We start from the raw sequence: 15,389 nt of genomic DNA, 5'->3' as shown, positions 1-15,389 counted from the left end.
TTCTTTACTGGTTAGGTCTATTTTAGCTGGGAATCTGGCGCTGATGTCCATTTCCACATAGATGTGTGCATAGGTGCTTCTGGTATATTCCTCTGTTTCTGGGCACCTGCAGTAAAAATTCCCAATTGCATTTCCAATGGCTTTTAGCGAAGAGAAATTCCAGAGATGCAAGGGTAGGTTTGGCAATCTCACCCAAACGGGTGCTGAGGTTATGACTATTGTTAAGGGATTGAATGATGGGTTCCATGGCCTCATGAATAGGCCTGATTTTTCCCAAAACCAAGGGTGGGAATCTAGAATACATTGTCTACTTTCAGGATTTTCAAAATCTACTATAAAGAAACCCCTACATAGGGGTAGATATTAATTACATTAGGAATTAGAGGCTTTCATACCTCCGAGATCCAACTATGGAGAGTTGTCAACTGCAGCCAAAAACCATTGAATGGCAGATTAGGGCACTTTCAGATAACTTCAAAGCCTCATCGAGTGAGGCCTAGACCACCTGGACAGTGGGATTTGGGGCTTCACTGACGATATGGGTAGGAGCTGGCCCCCCAGAGGTGGACGAAACTGAGCCAACAACTATTTTCGTGAAGCTGGGAGCCATCTGAAGAATGCTCTCCTACTGAGTATAAAAGATTGCTGAAGAGAAGCCACAGAAGATTTTCGAAGAGAAGTGAAGAGCTATAGATCTATAAACCACGGTAAAGAGAATAGTTGTAGATCTAAGGCCTAATCGATGAGAAGAGAAGTGAAGATCCGTAGATCTACGACAGCCCCAAGATCTTATTGTGTCCCATAGAAGCCCACTATTGTTATTTTTGTGCCCTTACAATATTATTTTTATGTAGGATCTAATTGTATTGGGACCCCTTAGACTCCTATATATAGAAAGGATGTCATGTCATTTGTATCATCCAAGAATTGTTCATTTGTGTAATGTAAAGGAGGTTTCCCCCTCGAAGAGGCTTATTTTGAAGTCATTTATCTATCTTTTCTTCTATTTTGTGAGCTAGTTGCATAACAGATAAATTCTAGAAGGAAATGGAACATGAGAGGCCAAAATGGAGAGAAGCACATAACATGATCAAAATTTTAAAACCCAAGTGGTCAATTCTTAGAACAACTATAGTATTCAAATTTTGGACTGAGCATAAAAATGTCATCAAAACAAGAAAACCTATACAAACCTATACACATACATTAGATTTACAAACTACGATTATTATCAAAATTCAAGATGATTATTAGCAAAACTCAACAAACCTATACACGTACATTAGATTTACAAACTATGAGTATTATCAAAATTTTCTCACCATAAAATATAAAATAAGTTTTTCAAAAATTATGGGAAGCACTTTTTCTCAAAAGTATGTCATTCAAGCCTACCTCTGCCCATGGTAACAATTATATTTGTGCAATATTTGTGATTTTTGAAGTTTCCATGAACAACCAACAAGACCAAAAGGGCAGAAGAATTTCATATTCAACAAAATAGAGGAGAACAAGGCTTCTATGTCTAGAAATAACAACTGAATACCCATGTCCATGAAGCCCCTTCCTTTGTAACATTTGAATACATTGGAGGAACTCCTCCTTTTGTTCCCACCATTGTATAATAGTTGAATGGTCCCACTAGTGACCTGCATTTTCACAAAGTTGAATAAAAAACAACAAAATTTTTATCTAAAAAACAATTATGCTAACCAAAACAAAAAAAAGGATTAAAATATAAAGTTAAATTCCATAAAAATATTATTGAAATGTGTGGAAGTATTGGTTCATTGGTGAGCTCCACAGTACTAATCATTCTATGAAGGGTGTGGCCTTATACCACAGGAATGGCATGAGTTTCATAGGGATAAATTATGGTGAAATGTTAAGTTTAGGTATGTTCTATGCTAGAGCAATTTATTTAAATTTTCATAGTTAGCAATCACATCAGCATTAAGATAAACTGTAGATAGAACATAAATATAAATCGCAGAAGACAAGCCAAGACAAGAGGACACAAGATGTGGCGCAAGCCAGGGACAAACCTCACTATGTGTGGGGAAACCCTTTGATCAAATCTTCTTTTATCTTCAAAGTTCAGCACAGAGAGAGAGTACATTTACAACAGAAGTCAACACTTTGACTTATCTAGATCTAGCATAGATCATTTCGTATAATGATGAAATCAGTTGAAGACATTCTGCTTCAACTGATTCTCCAACGTGACGGCTTCTCCTATTGTAGTGTTGCCTTTCGTCCATTTGCTGCACCTTACCGTGTAGCACCATCATGCATCATCATGCAGCTCATGATCACTATGCTGCCCATGCATCCTATCTATCATGCTGCCCATGATCTGATCTATCATGTTGCCCATTCAACATGTAGCTCCTTGCTAATGTGCATCATCATCATTATGCTGCCCTTGCTAATGTGCATGATTATCATGCTGCCTTTGCTAATGAGACACAGAGTTCTATATCTCAGGATTGTTGTGTGTAACATGGTCCCTTCGTCCACATCTTTAGATCACTATTGTATTACACTATCCAATATGCTTAGAAAAAACTGTTTCTTTCCATAGACAGCCTTGGATTTACCATGCTGTCACCTACAGCTATGTATTACTACGGCTTTACTTTCATGCTGTTCATGACCTGCGTATTTAGGCTACAGGTCTGTGTATTAGGGCTTCCGTTCAATACATCTGGACAGCGTAATAAAGGTCTCCCTTGACTACGTTCAAGGTTGTTCCTTTTAACTACGTGTAAGGGTATTATAAAGACCGTAGACAGGTCCTTAGATAACTGCGGTTGTGTTTATAACTGCGGCTAGGTCTTCATGGAGCAGTGTATTATATTCCTTTATGAACAACGTATTATATTTATTCATAAACAGCGTGGTTCATATATACCTGTCTGTGGCTTTGCTTCATATGCCTTGGCTCTCTTCGGCCCACAGATCTGTGGCTTCTTAACCCCTATAGACTGCGGCTTACTACGGCTGATCTTTGTTCCCCTTTTTGAGACAGCAGCTCCACGCCTTAGCTGTGGTTTCACCTCCTCGTGACTGCGGTTATGACTGCGGCATGTGGTTTGACTACAACATCGTATAAGTAGTAGTTGCTTCCATTGCCAATGTTCAACGTTCATTGTTGTGCGTATAGAAGGTGACAATGTATAGAGTTCATTTGTTGTGCGTAGTATGAACTGCGTTCCTCCCATACCATCGTATGAATATCTGTGTATATTGCTAGGGCTGCGTATAATCAGCGGGATCCCATGACATAGCATCCACAATGTATCCAATATTGAAACTAGCGTATAGCATCCACAATGTATCCAATGTGAACAACGTATATTATGAACAGATGTTTTCATAAACAGCGTATGGACCAACGTACTCTTTTTGTGATTCTCCTTCCAAAAACCCAAGACGTGGAGAGGAGATCACACCAAGAATGAGTGTGTCAATTGACATCAAAACTCTTCTATTTATACTAAAGCGAGGATGATGAATAGACACGTCGGTTGGGCTTCTAGAGCCTACATAATAGTTGGTCGGCTTGATAATAATTTCATAAACAAAATAAATTCATATCTCCATAAATACTTATCAGAATCGGATGATCTTTGGATCAATCCTACACCTCTCGATGAGAGGAATCCAATAAAAATATCAGCTTCCATAAATAAGCCGACCCGCATGGAGTTTGGCCCTAGTTGCTAATTTAACATGAAAGAACAAAAAAAACCACTGAAATCAAGTATAACAATAAAAATGAATACAGATTTCCACTACTCCTGGTTATTTTGAAGAGGGACCATGGAATATAATCATCATTGAATTTAATAGGGTGACCATTAATCTTGACAACCATTGGGATTATAGGTATCCAAGGAGAATTTTCCACCATGGCTATCTAGTTTGTCTGACATGTAGAAGGATCCAAATTCATCTCCTCCAGGCACAAGGTATAGTTTTCCATGCATATTCTTCCTCTGCCATTGAGAGCCATCATAAGAGTAGTCTATCATGCCTTTGCAAAAGAAGCCCTCCACCACTACACAATCATAGGTTGGCACTGCAATGGAAGAAGGTGCCAAGGGAGGTATCCTGTCCTGCATGTAAAACCATAATTCTTCTTCAAAGGGAACTATGAGTGGTGAATTTTTTGAGCAGTACTTGCTTTTATTTAGTGGAGGGAAGCCACCCTTGGTGTTCAGACATTGAATGTAGGACACCCAATATGCAGTCCCAAAGTTTTCATGGAAGTTGGCCTCTACCATAACTTGCTTAGTGCTTGCAGAATTTGAACCAGACTTTGATGTTATCTGGTTTCATGAAGCCAAGAAGAATGATGAGTATTTAGTATCCATGAAAGGAATATATTGTATCAAGAATTTAAACATTTCATACCCTCAACATCAAAAGAGCAATCTAGAACTACGATATGGCTTGTGTTCTTAGACAACTGAATATGTAGCTCTAGTTAGCAATTTATATTTTAAAGAACAAATTCCAATTAAAAATAGAACAATGAATTTTTTTCTGATACAAGAAATGTGTACACAAAAAATTGATACAACAAAAACAAGCCACACATATTCTAAGAACAAAAACCATTTTTTGAAAATACCAAAAAAGATAAATGGTAAAACCACAATGCAAAGAAAAAGGTATGGATTGAAAAAAAAGACATTGCTGCAAGAGTTCATTAAAAAAATTAGCTCGAAACCATAAATGGAGACTGTTGCATGCTAGATTCACCAAGAGGTAGGAATTTTCAAATGGTCCCCATTACATCACAAAATTTCAAATGAAACTCATTGTTTTGAATGGTATTATATCATAACAAAGAATGAAAACTTCCAATGGGGCAATCAATTGATGATGGGAATCATAGAGTTTTCCCAACAGGGTTCCATTATTGTTGTGGTATTCTCAGTTCCTCTTCTGAAAATGAAAGAAGATACAATACATATCTTAATTTTTTTGAGAATCATCTATCCCAAGGATGTGAAGTGAAGGGAGGGTCTTTTCAACTACCTCACTTCATGATTTACTTTGCTCTCGAGGCACCTAAATTTATGAAAAAGTTGGGTTTGGTTTTTCCATTTTCTAATAGGGAAGACTTCATAGAAATGGTGAATTCACCTGTGGCCAACTCTATTTACATTTCAAATATTTTTCACAATTCCTCTGTGGAGGTTAATGAAAAGGGAACTGAAGTTGCAACTGCTACTACAACCTCTGTTTCAATAAGGAACTTCCTGATGGATCATGTTGAGGACTTTATAGCTAACCATCCTTTCATGTTTGTTATCAAGGAAGAGCTAACTAGAGTCATTCTCTTTGTTGGACATATATTGAATCCTTTAAGTAGCTAATCCCAAAGAGTGTTTTTCAAAACTAGAAGTTTTAGATGTAGAGATAAATAGAAATTGATGTATGAATAGTTTTTTTTTCTTACATTTTATCTAATAAATTATAAATGACATGCTCACATTGGTTGTCAACAGTAACCAATATCTTATTGTCCAAGAATGTATCACTAAATAGGTAGTGATCTCCATAATTAATAAGGTCCATGGCTAAGTAGAGGATGTGGAAAATGCACATCACTTGAATTGCAAAATAGGTACTTTCTGGCTGCCATGATTCACTTAGAAATACTATGTTGCTTAGTGTTTGGTAGATAGGGAAAGCTAGATTTTGGAAAAAGAACTCAGGATTTTGGGAAGTATCCAAAGAAAAACTCAAACTCACATTAACATGGCATATTGAGCATATACGAGGTTAATCACTAAAATAAATTCTATTTGTTCAGTCAAAATGGCATTTTTAGCTTGCAATGCACTCCTCAATGAAACCTATGATGAATTGTGCCTCTTGGATAGGAATTCTTTGACCCTGACATTCTCTTATGGGATATCATGCTTTTCACATGGAAGTAAGGCTACCACCCTCCCAAACAATTTTCTCCTTTCCTGTCTTACTTCATCAAGACTGTCTCCCATCTTGGTTTTCTCTCCAAGGAGATTCACTCCTGCTAATTTCTTTTGAGAAGGTTACTACCATATGATTATATTTACGACAAGTTTTGCATCTGAATACTACATTTTCAAGATCCAAATTTTCTTGCAATTTACTGACACTAATATATTATCATTACTTTTGGTCTATTTGTACTTTAGCTTGGGCACAGGTACCCTTTATTTTTACAATATTTCTACCTTTATATTGGCAAAATGAAAACACAAAATATCTAGTTGGGTCACATGAAAGTGATTGATCATACAAAATGCAATTTCTTGCACCACTAAAAACCACATTGTATATCCAAATGTATAAGCAAGGGTTGCTTCATCCAAAATGCAATTGCTTGCACCGCTAAAAACTACATTGTATATCCAAAAGTATAAGCAAGGGTTGTAGTATAAGTAGAAAAAGGACAATAGGATTCATTCCAACTCTTCTTCCAGACCTATAGGAAAATCACATGATGACTGGAGTGATGTCCATACTCTTGATGTTGCAATTTCATTTGGCAGGTGTAAGCCTATGAGAAAAGCAAAGCTATTGGTAAATCTAAGGACTAGTGGTATTAGGTTTTGATGATGCCAATAATGATAGCCTCCCATTGCCATAAATATGGAATGATATGTTTCAAGTGGACTATCTACATATTACACTACATCATTTGACAAACACAATGAGGCATGTGTTATGTTAATGTTGAAGTTTGATTGATATTTATGAATGTGCTAGAGAGTGAAGAAAATTTTATTAAAAAAATTAATGTTTGAATAGAAAGTGAAATGGAACAAATTATAGAGGAGTAAGTGTGTGTGGGAACTCTGTATGGGCATTGCTATATAACGTTGAATGGATATATGTTTGGCCTTTACTACATGGATTTCATGGACAAACAAAAATGCTACCCAAAACTATCTGAACAATGGTATCACAAATTCTTGCAAGAAGGATGTAGTACTAGTAAATAAAAAACTTGGGTTGCAAACTATAATACCTAGTAACCAAAGAGGGTGAGAGTAGCTTGAATCTCCTCCTAGTGAAGTTTTTCTTTTATGTTCCATAATTTCAATGTTCATCCATTCGTCCATTTTGGTATATTTCCTTGGTGGGAAATGGTGCTGATGAGTCTTATAGTTGATCCAAGTTTTTTTTAGCTTATGCAGAAATTAGTTATATATGTAGTTGACAAAGCTAAACTATTTGTCCCTTATATAGCCTTATGCCTTAACTAAACCTCTAGGTTCTCCCTTAATTAGTTGCTTCCAGAAGAACAACCACTAGATGAGAATCCCTAACATATAGGATACTAAGAACCTGGGATGCAAGGGTGCTAGAAAAGCCAAGGACTTTATTGTGGTCCCTCTCTTTTACTCTATCACTAGATAAATCTGTTGTAAATATGATGCCCATTTCATATGTGGATGTTCTTGAATTTTAGTTTGGTAATTAATAAACTACATAGACCAGTGATCAATATGTAAAATAGTTTCCTTACCAAGGATATAACATTACCATTGTTTGTGTGCTTGAACTAGTAAAGTGTATAAATCTTGTTGCATGTACTGTAATTGAGTTTTTCAAGTGAAAAGAGTATATGAATGGCAAGATACTAGATGTCTTCCTTGCTTAAGAACAACCTAAGGTGTGTTGTGAAGAATCTATCTTCACCTCAAGGTGTTATGTATTAGGAAGTTTAAGCACCAATGCAGAATGTAGTGCTCCATGCATCAATGATAAACTTCTCAATGCTAGCCAAATAAACATGTCATTTGAAAAATGGCCACAAATTAATTGGAAGAGTTTTTTTACAAAGTATACAATCCTATAAATTAAAATCTTCCCTCCCAAACTGAACATAGATTAAAATCTTCCCTCCATGACTAAACATTAGCCAAAAATCCTATAATATTCTAAGTGACTTGGCTTGTTGCAGCTACAATATTGAACAAGAAACAAACACAATTGAATCCCAACCGCTAGTGGGAATTCAAAGGCACTTCTTTGTCATTCCTAGTTTAATAGGCACCATTTGTTAAATGCACCTCCATCATGCATACAATGCACAAAGTAAAGATAAAAAAGAACTAATTTTATTAGAATAACATATAATAAAATGTATTTGTTCATTATTTGATGTGTGGCCTTGCTTGGAAATATTTTTAGAGGTAAAAGATCATGACTTGTTTTTTAGTCCTTTAAAGGAGAAAAATATTTTATGGCTTGTTTCAAAATACATGATTAGTGCAACATGTGTTTTGCATAAACAAAATGGTTAATCATGAAAACAACCTAGAAAACATTTTGGTTAGATTTTTCCCTGCTATAAACTTTGGGATAGGGATTTTAATCTATTGTAATGTTCTACTTCTAAATAATATTTTTGTATTCGATAAGGCATAACTTTTTTAATCTTGTATTAGAACAATTACATTTTTCTTGAGGAGAGTTTCCCTTTTGTTCTTTGTGTTTTGGTGTCAACTAAGGTGGGAGCAAGATGGGAATTAGCAACACTTCAATTGTGGAGAGGCAGGGTATGCTCAGGGGAAAAAAAATTCATGTGGGAACCTCAACTTACCATTTACAAGAGAAGTAAGAGTCCTTAAATAGAGAAGGAATCCTTTCACATTTCTGACACCTTACATAACTCTCTATGATCTATAAGTATACTACATTAATTCTAAAATGGGAATTATACAAGCCTCGTATAACAAACTCTATTCTAAAAGGACAAACTGTTATAAGGGACAAAATATTATTACAATATACGATTACGTACTAGAGTTTAAATATTTACAAAATATGATGAGCACAACTTTCTCCTGCCTACACAACTATCTCTTACCTATCTAGTCTTTGTTATTCAACATTTTCAAATTGAAACTTGATTTTTGTCAAAAGTGCATTACATATATGATTGCAAAAATTTGAGAAATGCATTGTACCCATTTTGGTAGTAACATGGAAGCTGATGTTTTTCAAAGCTTGTGTATGACTGATAGATTGTGTTGCTACAGATCATTTTTGAGCTTTGACTTGAAGCCACCAGCTTCCCAACTCATGCTTCATTCACTTAACCCAACCAATCAATTTATTGATGATATACAATAAATAGGGACACATGATTTTGATTCTTTATTGGGTTGTAATTGCACACCTTATCTATCATTTGGGAAATACCCTCATAACTATGGATGCCTCATAAGATGGATTATATATGTTATGAGGGATTTTTAGCCTTACACAACATATATAATTGTTGTAAAGGGGAATGGACCCCAACAATAGTTATATCCCTATTACAAGGCTTGATGATACTAACGATTGGGTTGACAACCTCGTAACAGAGTTGGGAATGTCCTCATTGTGGGGGGACACTTCAAATCCTATCTATAGCTGCATGTTATCTAGGATAGATGCACCAAGTGCATGCACCACCCTTGCTACGCTACTAAATTTCTAATGAATAAAGAACGTTGTTAAAGTTATGCATAACATTAATACCTTTAATGTTATACCATAGTAGATGAATCCTCTTCTCTCTGACTCAAGCATGCTGATAACAAATTTGTAACACTTACCTGAACATATTCGAGAGTTTTCTTTTCCAAGCACACTCATTATCATTCTCCATTTTGACATTTAGGACTAAAAAACACTCTTCCACTACATTTTTATATATAGATCCTAAATCTTTCAACAATGCATTATTTTCATTGTGCATGTTAACTGGAATTTGGTCAGGTATTTTCCTTTGGTAAGCACATGAGCATTCTAAAACATTTCTAAAATCAATGGAGAATTTACTATTTTCTATTCATTTTCATTTCCTAATGATTGCACTCCGTCCAGATGAGTCTCTTGTAAACCCTTGAATTCCAGCTTAGGAGGATTCTGATTTATGTAAACCAAAGCTTTTGAAACCTCTTTCAATCCAACCATTTTGATGCCTTCTTCAACAACCTCCATAGCATTCTTCGGTGGAATAGATTTATTACTTTCAAGTTTCAACGAAAAATCAACTGGAAATTCCTTGAATTTGAATCTCCAAGACATCATGACAAGCACCTACAAAATAAGCTTCCCTTATTTGGATTTTTCTGATAATCAAACATGCATTTCCTGCATTTCCTCCAGAGAATACTCTCAAGGCTTAACTGATTTTTCTTCTTTACAGGCATACAACAATAATCTTTGAAAATGCACTGTGGCAACTACTTCATCCATGGTATACATAATATGCATTCTTACATCATTCTCACTGGTTTCATCCAGGGACAAATCCAAAACTATTCTCTTTTCCACCAACACATTGTTTTCCACAGTGCTTTTGCAGGGTGAGAAATCCAAAACTATTCTCATTTCCACCAACACATTGTTTTCCACAGTGCTTTTGCAAGGTGAGAAATACAAAACTCATTGTTTTTCCACCAAAGAAACATTTTCTTGTAATTCCTCTGTGTTATGCTTCCTTGCATTATCGATGTAAGTTGCATTACGAATGACTTCAATGTCCACTGGATTTTTTCACATCCAAAAATAACATAAAATATAACACTGAACAAACTTGCTCAGTTACTGCATTCTTACAGTCAACATTGCACCAAAGGAATATCACACTCCTTCACAGAATCCTTACCATCATCTGGGAACACACCACCTAGTGAGACTCACAGTCTCCAATTGTAGATGAAACAAATTCAACACCAATCTTTGAAGTCACCTCTAAAGTCTTGACCTTGAAATTTTCTTTCTCAATCTCTTCATCTTTGTCAGCAAATTTTCCCATCATGCATGGCACATATGACCCTGCTATTGTTGAATCCTTGATCTCCTTTCCAATATTTTCAAGATGATGAAGTTTTCTTCCACCTTGGGTGCTCGGATTCCCTACAATAAAACAACCTAATAAATGTCACATTGGGTTACTCTGCACCACCTACAAGGGTATTAAGTTTTCAGTAAACTATTTTAATTTTCAACTTTTAGCTCAATTCCATATTCAATATATAGGGATAACCATTCATTCATATATATATTTTTCCATTAATTGCAATTTCACTTTGAATTTTAGAATCTAGATATAACCCCAAAAAATAAAATTATATTGCTTAGTACTTTCCAGGTCATTAAGCAAATATTTAAAGCATGTTCTCTATTTAGAACATGTAAAATACAATTTGAACAAAGCATTTTTAGAAAGGCTGGAACGTAACAGAAACATATATGTGCCCCAAAGATGGGCATATCAAACCTGAACTCTAATGCCAATTAACTATGCAACTTCAGGTGACAATGAAAACCAATTTTACAATTACCTGAATCTGAAGTCATGACACATTTCTCATTACATGACTTCTGTCGCCTTCCATCTTGTGATGTTGCTTCAAATGTTGTGCAACCTACATTAACACCAATTTCAGATTCCTGGTTCAAAAGAAAAGATTTGTCATAATTATCACTCTCTATTCTCATGTCAGTTCTAGTTGTTTTAAAACTATGTTCAGATTCCAAGTTCATAAGATCATCTTTAGTAAGACTATTTTTTATTTCTATGTTTGTTTTGGTTACTTCAACATTCTCTCCATATTCTCCATTCAAATCCACAATCTGTTGATTGAGATCATCCTCTATTTCTGTTGTAGTCCCCACTGCTTTACTACTCTCTTCAAATTCCCCACTCATAAGACTAGTCTTCCTAGTGCATGCTAATGACAACAACTTCACCACTCTTTTGAAACTCTACATTTGAATGTTCAGTTTGCTTACAACACCTATCCACTATCTTCATGCTAAACATAGTTATTTGAATTACTTGTTGATAACCATCCCTCACATTTTTTTCCATAGGATATGTTATGTCATTAAATTTATATTGATCGATAGTTTTTGGTGTAAGATGAGTTGATTTCTCAAATTTTCAGGTTCCTCTACCAATGGATAAGTCATATTAATATCTCCATTCTCTGTTGCTATGCTTGTTTTAAATATCTGCATATAGTGTCTACAAACATCAATTGACATTTGCTATTATAATTTCAATATTAATTCATTAAACAATTGTTTAAGATGTGGCTTCTAATCTGTGTTGATCTGTTGAGTGCCCAATAAAAGAAGAATGAAAGATGATTTCCCTCATTATACTTTTAGACTTGATTATGAAACTAAAGACATTGCAAAGCTAAAATTCATTTTCCAACGGAGTTCTACTATGCTTGGGAATTAGCTATTTAGTGATCAAATTATTAATACTTGTAATAGCTCACCTTGTGGAAAGGTAAAGGTTATATTAAAGTAGAAAGTTTTTTAGTCTCTGTGTTTTTCATTCATCACTTTCTCTCAAATTAGCAATGAAATAACACAAAGTGATTCACCTCGTGCACTTACACATGTCACTCCATTGTCTCCAAAGCATGGTGGGGAAAGGGATGTAAAAAACAGGGAACTTGTTGTCATAGGTAGGTCATGAAATAACTCAATAAGGAAAATGGTGAGGCAATCAATGAGAGCACTTGTGCTTGTACAAGAAATTCACAACATTGAGCAATTGCAAGATGAGCTTAATCAAGATGCTAGTCAGGCTTTAGAAGCACTTCAAAAGGAGGTATTATGTCTTCGTTTGGCCCAAGCTGGAATTAATAATGATGCAACTCAAAAAATTTCTAATCTTAAAGTAGAAATAAAGGACATGAATTAAGTGCATTCCACTAGTGTTGCCAAAGATTTGGGGCCTATTGTTAATGTGGATAGGAAGAATATGAACACTAATTTAATGGAAGAAATTAGCATATTGCAATCAATGGGAGACACAACCATTGCTTCTTACGAAGAGTAGATGAAAAATGTACAAAAGTCCATAGACAACCTGATGTTTCCATCTCCTGACCCAAGTCGTCCATCTGATGGGGCATCACCATCACCTTCCAAATCGAAGTCGCAATCATAGAAGAAAACAACCCTACCATTATCTTTGAATAATAGTAGCAACAGGAAACATTTATTAAGATCCCCATGTTCTCCTCAATCATCATCCCATCGACATCTCGATTTTGATAATGAGAATAATCTGCTAAAGAATGTTAATGTTGCTACCACCACACCAACCAAAAGTGAGGATGGTGATGGAGTGTCCTCTAGGGAGGGAACTCCATCCCATCATAGATATAGCTCTATTAATGTTAGGAAAATGAAAAATATGTTCAAAACAACATCAGAGGAAAACATTAAATGCATAACTTATGTTACAGAGCTCAAAGAATGTGTAGCCAAACTTCAGTATCAGAAACAGTTGCTTGTTTGCCAAGTATTTGCTGTCTTACCCAGATTTTGCATAAAATGAATTAATCAATAAATTAATTGTTGTTCTCTTTTCCCATTGCATTTATTCTTCTTTAAGTGCCCTCTAATAATAGGGATTTTTTCTATGTTTGTTAGATAGATTATTTTTTTCATCTTGAATGAATGTTGCTGATTATTATGCACATCTATTTCTTCTTTCTTTAGGTATTGAAATTGGATGCTAATGAGAACACTCACATAGAGGAAGGAGAATACGTGGAAGATGAAGTTGTTGAAGGAAGTGCAGTGAAAATGGATCTTACCACATAGTCCCCCAAGACAAGGTGTTCTTTCTTTGAGAAGCAACAAAAACACATAATTGAGCTTTGGGACTTGTGCCAAGTTTCTAAAATCCATAGAACTCAATTCTATTTTCTATTCAAAGGAGATGAAACTGATGAAATATATATGGAAGTAGAGTTGCACAGATTGACTTGGTTGGAGCTGAATTTTGCTAAATTGGGCAATGCAAGCCTAGAAAATGGGTCCAATGATCTTGTTCTCTCTCTAGCTTCAAGGTCCAAAATTATCAAATGTCAACAATTAGTTTAGTGTTACACTGAAGTTTATTTTTTGAGAATAGGTGGGCCATATTAAGGTATCCAATAATATTAAATAACATTAGCTTGTTTCATGTATTATATAGTGCACATGCTCTGAAGCATGGATGAGAACTCCTTTCCAAGTGCATGCACTCCTGCTTCTCATCCGAAGAGAGGGAGATGTTATTCATAAAATGGGAGATTCCTCTTGAAGGTAAACAATGAAAGCTTCAATTAGTCCAAAAGATCTGGACTAATCCTTACTGCAAGCAACACATTCAAGAAAGTGTTGAAATCGTAGCAAGGCTGGTGGGTTACTATGAACCAGGCCATGTTTCCAAGGAGATGTTTGAACTTTGAGCTTAACTTTGCTCCACCAAGCTACCAAAAGCCTTGGCTATTTGGTTGGAACCCCATTGCAGAGTTGCTTGATCTCTGATTCATTGATTTTCCCTTTGTATTATGTATTATATAGGCTTCCATTTTTAGGTTTATTTTTGGACTGTAATTAAATCCACTCTTAATTAGATGTTGCAGGCCTTCACCTTCTAATGAAACCAAATTTTGTGTATCGATAGATGTAAGGCTTTGATTTGAGATTGTTCCTCGGAAATATAACCATCTTAGAGGATTGATACAAGAGTACATTTACTAGTTGTATGTGAGGGCTTGGAAAATATAAGCAGGAATGGTCTTATGAATGGGCACACCTACCTGGAGTCCATGATTCATTATTCTTGTTGTTTAATGTAATAAGTGTTTTGCACATGTCTCTCCTAATTACATATTGCATGTCTTAGAATGAATTGTGTACAAGTAGATATAATGGTTTGATTCGGGATTGTTCCTTAGAAATGTAACTTCACTTCACTTCACTTCACTGTAGTACATAATTCCTACTAATATTTTTATCGTAGAGAATTGATCTAGTACTAGAGTACCTCATCTACTAGTTGTGAGTGAGAGAACCTAGCTTAGTATAAGCAGGAATAGGCACAAAGTGGAGTCCAATACTATCACATAATTGCTAATGTGACATAAATTAGCCAAATATAATAGTTAATATATATATATATATATATATATATATATATATATATATATATATATATATACAGATATGAAAAGAAGTATGTGAAATTGGAATAGTATTTTTATATACACCACACATGTGGATGATGTCCATGGTTTTAGTTCAAACAATTGTTGCAAATATTGGTAATTTCATTAGTTCTATGCTAGTAGATAGATGAAAATAGAATAACAAAATATAACATTATTAAACCAATCCAAACCCATCTTACAGATTTATTGAGCATTGAGAAGGGCTAATTAAATCTATGGAAGTGCAAAACTTCAAGTTTCCGAGCTGTAAAAAATTAATGAGTGTGATCCATGGTGATTTGAAATCTAGGAAATCCATTCTTGATTTAGATTTCAAAGTTCGTTTAATTAAATTTGGTCTTGCTACTT

General features: G+C 35.0%; 2 pseudogenes; one reads left to right on the top strand and one right to left on the bottom strand.

Annotated features, from left to right (window-relative positions):
* Window positions 1-1,492: 1,492 nt before the first annotated feature.
* Window positions 1,493-9,657, bottom strand: LOC149179549 (uncharacterized; annotated as a pseudogene).
* Window positions 9,658-12,511: 2,854 nt separating this feature from the next.
* LOC149179548 (kinesin-like protein KIN-7A) lies at window positions 12,512-14,355 on the top strand (annotated as a pseudogene).
* Window positions 14,356-15,389: the final 1,034 nt, after the last annotated feature.

Source organism: Pinus tabuliformis, chromosome 3_2 (genome assembly GCF_031772625.1).
Source record: "Pinus tabuliformis cultivar Carrire ecotype Pingquan chromosome 3_2, CPIR1, whole genome shotgun sequence".
Classification (NCBI taxonomy): Eukaryota; Viridiplantae; Streptophyta; class Pinopsida; order Pinales; family Pinaceae; genus Pinus; species Pinus tabuliformis.
Note: the sequence above shows the minus strand (reverse complement) of the source record. Positions and strands in the feature narration are given on the sequence as shown.